This window comes from Octodon degus, unplaced genomic scaffold (genome assembly GCF_000260255.1).
Source record: "Octodon degus isolate 3935 unplaced genomic scaffold, OctDeg1.0 scaffold00023, whole genome shotgun sequence".
In the NCBI taxonomy this organism is placed as follows: domain Eukaryota; kingdom Metazoa; phylum Chordata; class Mammalia; order Rodentia; family Octodontidae; genus Octodon; species Octodon degus.
In genome coordinates this window covers 7,903,808-7,910,250 of record NW_004524599.1, presented here as the reverse complement: position 1 = coordinate 7,910,250, position 6,443 = coordinate 7,903,808, and the positions used below count along the sequence as shown (strand labels likewise).

At 42.8% G+C, this 6,443-nt stretch overlaps 1 protein-coding gene across 5 annotated transcripts in view; it reads right to left on the bottom strand.

Annotated features, from left to right (window-relative positions):
* Positions 1 to 6,443, bottom strand: part of Mak (male germ cell associated kinase) — a 64,578-nt gene that overhangs the window by 54,479 nt on the left and 3,656 nt on the right. The gene's annotated exons all lie outside the window — the stretch shown is intronic.

Below are 6,443 nucleotides of genomic sequence, written 5' to 3'. Positions count from 1 at the left end.
AAAAAAAAAAAAGCCTTAAAACACATTTTCTAAACAGGTTGGGAGTGTAGCTCAGTGTGAAGGTCTTGGGTTCAGTCCTAGTACCACACACACACACACACACACACACACACACACACGCATACCTATATCCATTCCTTGAATCAATTCTGCATCACAATGAACTGAGAATATTAAATTTAAAATTATACTCTTTGTAAAAAACTCCTAGTAGTACATAACTATACCAATTAGGTATGGTGAATGAGGTAAGCTTGTTTTATACGACAAGAAGAGTATTACAAAACAACTCTTTTTTTTTTTTTTTTTTTTTTTTTTTCAGAATTGGGGATTGAACTCAGGCCCTTGCGCTTGCCAGAGAAGTGCTTATTCCACTGAGCCATCTCACCAGCCCCCATGAGCCATCTCCCTGACCCCTTATACTCTTTAAAATATGCTACTTCATTTTATTTTAAGAAAAGACTATTTGAAAAACTGCATCTCATTGAATCACTAGGTCCAGAGCAGGAAAACAAAGTGGTCTGAATTGTGGAGTAGCTGCAAACTCCCTGCATCAAGGGCAAAACTCTCAGGTGACTGCACCTCAGTTTCCACAAAGGTGAAATGCAGGTCGCCCAGGGCTAAAGCCCAGAAGACTGTGACTACACAGCCTCCGGACACTGAACCTGTCTCTCCTATTCAGAGCAGATTTGCAATTATTACGTTAAGAAAGACACTGATCAACACAGAAATATGCCTTCTTATACTGGAAAGCAGAGCAAAACCACCAACTAAAATGAAGTGAAAGTTTAGTAAAATCGCTATTTGCTTACCAATTCTCCACTCTAGCACTACTCCTGGCCTGGGCAATACCCGTAGTACGAGTGGCACTAAGATGTCAGGGTCAGATAAATGAGAGGCCCTGTCATCCTGGCAGGCTCTCTCAGTGTCCCAGGTCTTGCCCTTGGCTATGGCAGTGGGTTCCACTTGGCCGTGGCTGGGCTAACCAGGCTCTTCCTCAAGAGTCCATTAAACAGCGGACCAAAAGGGAAACGTCAGCAGAGATCCCTGGTGACTTCTCTGTTCAATAAAACTCGGGAAACTTTCAGGGAAGGAGCCCAGGGTATGCGATGGTACGGTCTTCCAGGTATTCTGAATCCAAGACACAGAAACAAAGCTCCAATGTCCTTGCAAGTCATTACCCTCAACTCTTTTTGGTGGCAAATATTTTCTTCTAAATTCTTGCTTACTTTCATTAAAACTGATAATGTGCTTTTAGACAAATAAGGGAACAAACACAGGGTAGTGGTTGTACTCAGACTTGCCATGGGCCACCTGGTGGAGGAGAGTGCTCACTCGCCCCACCCCTGCTTGCGCATGTGACTTGCTCTGGCCAAAGAAATGTGATCAGAGGCAACACAGGGCCTCAACTAAGCAGAACCTTAAAACAGAACCTTAAAGACTCTCCTAAGAGTCCGCGCTGACTCTTCCTTCAGCCAGGAGTGTGGCATGTCCTGGAGCGGGCTGCTCTTCTGCCTGAGTCCTGAGATGAAAAGGATATGGAGAACAGAAGGGGCACCACTGCCCACCACAGCCAAAAGGGGATGAGAGTGAGAACTAAAGCTTTGGGCTTGCATCACTTATTATCAAAGCAGTGGCCACCAATAAGCACGTAAGGACTACAGTGCCCTGTACCTGTGAAAGGGTCATATAATTAATGTGTAAGCTGTTACACCACTGGCTATTGGCCCTTTTCTTTCCCGAGAGGCCTTGGCATAATGAGGAAAGCACAGCAATTATATACGAACTTTAAAAATGGTGGCAAGTACCGACTGTCCTTTTTATTTTATTATTATTATTTTTACCTATCGTCCTTTAAACAGCAGAAGCAAAACACTTTAGGCTCCCTGTTCTAGTTGTTCCATAAGCACATTACACTGCACAGGATACTGTTCCAGAAGACCCTCATGTAACTCCCAAGCAGTTCTGCAATGCAGAGAGCAGTGACTGCATCATCCAGCAGCGCTAAATGGTTTGTCCAAAGCCACCGCGGGGCCCGATGCAGAAGCTAAGATAGGGCAGGGTTGGCCATCACGCCTCCCACTCATCACGTGCTGAGCGTGTGAAGTAAATTCACTGGGTGAAGTCCTAACTCCAGAAGGTATGAGGAGGGGTGTCCTCGTGGATGGAACAAATGTTCTCACAAAGAACCCTGGGGCGGGTACCCCTTACAGAACATGCCAGAAGCAGGTCAGTGGTCTTTCTGGGAGCCCAAAAGTCAGAATCGAGTGGCACCTTGGTCTTGGACACCCCAGCCCTAGCACTGCGAGGAACACACTTCTGTCGCTCCTGCACCAACCCACAGTGCCCGGTCACAGCAGCCTGCCTTGTCTGAGCACTATGGTTAGAATCAAACCCTCACTGGACAGCAAAAGGAACTGGGATTAGTCAAGGCCAAGATGGACAGAAACATAAAGCTCTTGAGAGCAGATAACATGCGACATTTTTTTCCCTTTACTTATTAAATGTTTATTGAGTGTCTGCTACGTGCCAAGCTTGTGTGCGTTGTACTTTGGTGCCAGGGTATATAAGCCACAAAGAAAAGCAGGGATTTAATTCAATTAGCACACAAATCAAATGCGAATTATAACCATGGTAAGTGCAATACAAATGAAATATGTACTTCTTGAAAAATTTATGACAAGGCTATTTTTATAAGGTATAGAACTTCCCTAAGACAGGGTTGAGACTACTGTATGAAGGAAGGATTAATTAGGGATTCCCTACGTGCAGAGAATCAGAAGATGAATAGCAGAGAAGTAGTGAGAGTCAGGGACCAAGATTTCTGTCCTTCCCTCATTGTCCTGCCCTTCTGTGGACTTCCGTGTCCAGCGCTAGAGAAGTTTGGAGGAGAGGGCCACTGCAACTCTGTTCTGCCAAGGCCCAGATTGCTATCATACACCTTTAGGTTCACCGTAATTTTCACTCATCACTCCCACTCAGTCTCAACATGTCTGAGTAGGAGTAACAGTCCTCATCCTGAGCAGCAGAAAACATGGCCTGCAAGCCCTCTGCTAGACCAGTGAACCTGGAAGTATACACTTCATGTCAGCTAAATCCACAGTGTGCATGGTGAGTTAGCACAGCCCCGAATCATGAAAGTGACATTTAATATTTTAGTGCTGTGAATAAAGTTTTGTATTTTTTCAGAAAAACCTATAGCAGCTTCAGCCCACAGCAGTAATACCTAGTAGACCCACTCAAGTGGGAGGATTAATTCTTTCGATATGCTCATGATAATGGTATTTCTACTATAAATTGCAAAATGATGAAAAAACGTTGAGCAAATTTTTTGTTAACTTTCTTTTGGGTATTTATAGGCTTAGCTGAGGGAGACTATCTCATACTTAAAAAATATAGTGCAGTGATGGAAGCATAAACACAATTTCACAAAATCAGTGAGGTAAAAAAATACCGTAGGGATTTTAGGAACGCCTATGAGGGAAGCCCTTATTACAATATGACACTGAATTCTAACTGTAATACTTTCTGCCATCTATGTTTTGACTCTTAACAGGAACTATAGAAAATGCTGGTTTTTTTTTTTTTTTGGACAAAGCATAAGTTCTATCACAGTTCAAAAGGCAGACAACATGCGACATTTAAATAGCAGTATTGGGGCTGGTGAGATGGCTCAGTGGTCTAAAGCACCTACTTAGAGCAAGCTTAGCAAAGCACAGGGACTGCGGTTCAATCCCCCAGCACTGCATGCCAGCCAGCCCCGCCCCCTGGTGGGCTGAGCTGGCCACACACACACACACACACACACACACAAATAAAATAAAAATAAATAGCAGTATTGTCAGTTATTCTCATGTAGACACAATCTTCAAAAAATACTAGTACTGTACTAACATTTCTGTATTTGTATGCTGAACTTTTCATTTAATAGAAATTAATGAACTCTCATAAGTAGAGATAGTAACTAAGGGTCTGTTTATTGTTTGTCGATAACATCATCACTAATAGCAGCAGAGTTTACACCATAGTGTTTGTGTCCTCTAATATACAGTCTTTTTAATTTGAAATTAGAGATAAGTTGCAAAAAAGGAACAGAAAACACACAACCTATATTTACACATTATGGATGCTTTACTGTTTTAATCACTTGCGTACACTGTACCTGCATGTGCACACACGCACACAAGTGCACACATGCGCACACGCCTTTCTGAAATATTAAGGTTGGCTTTCACACATCGCAGCCCTTTACCCCGACCGAAGATGAAGGCTACACTTAAGTGGCCTGCTCCTATTCCTGTTTCCTCTCCATTCAGCCACACTTTTTTTTTTTTTTTTTTTTTTTTTTTTTTTTGTGCTTTCTCCCACCAGCACAGAACCAGTTGATGTTTGGTCATTGTGTTTAGTCCTCACGTGACTGTCGACTTTTCAAGTACACGACCGGCTATAAATTTAAAGTAGCACATAAGGTAACACCAGTCTTAATGCTTAAAGTGCCTGGCAATGGTACTTCATGCTTTCTATAACCTGAATGATAGAATATTATTTTTAAATATTCTTTGAGAAGGAAAGAAATACAAAAGATGAACTGCCTCAAGATGTAAGAAAAATTATTCCCATTCCAGGAGGATCTGGAAAGTGAATCAGTAGGCAATTTGCTGGGCAGCGCTCTCTGCAGATTCATGGCTGGTTACTTTGTAACTTACACTCCAGTTTGCGTCCTGCCATTGCAAATGGCTTTTATTTAATCAAGTAGGAAAGAATCATGATACAGGTTGAATATCCCTTATGTGAAAGGCTTGGGACCAGAAGAATTTGGGATTTTAATGTTTTGGAATATCTGCGTATTCATAAAGAAATAACTTTGGGAGGGAACTTGCCTCACAAAGTGAAATCTATTTATGTCCCATACCCCATACACCTGAAGATAACTTTCATGCTGTACTTTAATGCACTTGTGTTTTCACCCCAACCTGCAATCGGGTGTGGGATTTGCCTCTTGTGTTAAGTCTCTGCTCTGAGGGTTTCAACTTTTGGAGCATTCTGGCTTTGAGTTTTGGGTTTGTGATGCTCAGTCTGTATTTATTAAGTAATCAAGGAGGAGTACTGGCATAATCTATTGAAGATTTATAAACCTCTATGAGGAACTTTTACTGGAACTCCTGCGCCAGACGTGTCTTCGAATCTAGAAATGGTCATATTTTAGAAAACTACTGTTACGTATGCCACCTGTTACGTAACATGCCCAAGCAGCATCTTTATGTACCTGCAGAAGAAAGCATGCTACATAAAACAGATCCCAACCATCAATTTGCCTGCACCACTCCAATCTTGTTTTGCTGAAAATGACTTTACATGACTTTCTTTCTTTTTTTTAAGTTTATTTTTTATTTTATTTTTTTCTGTATTTTAGGGAAAGGTCCACAGGGTGTTCAGGGTCTCAATACTAGATTGGACTCATAGTGATCTGCCTGTTTACAGCCTCCCAAGGGCTGGGATTACAGGCACTGTGCCACTACACCCAGCCTCAACTGCCTGCTCAGTGTGCCCTGGGGGCGGGGCTGGCACAGCAGGCTTGTGGGGTGGGGGGAATCGAACACAGCCCCTGGGCCTACTTGCAGGCGCTTTAATCTGCTGAGCTATTTGGCCAGCCCTAACTTTATTTCCAAATGTTCATTTTTTCAGAGCTTTCTGTATTTCAAAACTGAGGATGGTGAGTCCATATGGAGTGGAAGGTACAGCAGACCTGCAAGGTTTCCACGGGTGCTGGTGTCATTACTTCCCTCCCTGAGATGCACACAGCAGCCGCGCCTCACCAACACCAGATTCAGCAGTTCCCTCCTTCAAGTGGCATCCACTTAAATATAGGGGGGAACTGCTGAATCTGCTGCTGTTCTGCTTTAGTTCTGCATTTCAAAGAACTGTTCCCAATACATATCTCTGTGTCATTTTTCTCTCATTTGAGAAATCTCTCATGTTGTCACAAGGGCTTGTATCTAGCTGCAGATGCTTGGTAACAAAATGTAGACCACCATTATAAGAAATACGGGTTTTAAAATGTCTTTTCTAATTCAGCTCTTCATTCAGAGATGGTTTTTCTCTTATAGTAGCACTTTCATTCTCACAAAACAAAATCATAAGTTGCTCCTCTATTACATGTAGGACTCCAGGCCCAACAAGGACAGGTTGGAGTTATCAAGATATCCAATCTTCCCCATCCAGCCTTTCTGGAAAAGACACACGTTCAGGGTAGCGCAGCAACACCTTATTGTTTCCTACGTTCAGGAAGGCATCCGTTCACAGGGAACTTCAGAATACTGCGGAGTCTTCAGATAAGGGGGAGGGTGTATTAACTTCAACCTTATTTCACACGATGACCAGTCTCTCCAAAGGCACATAAGAAACACGGCTATAGGGGGCATGGCCCTAGCTCAGGCCTTTAA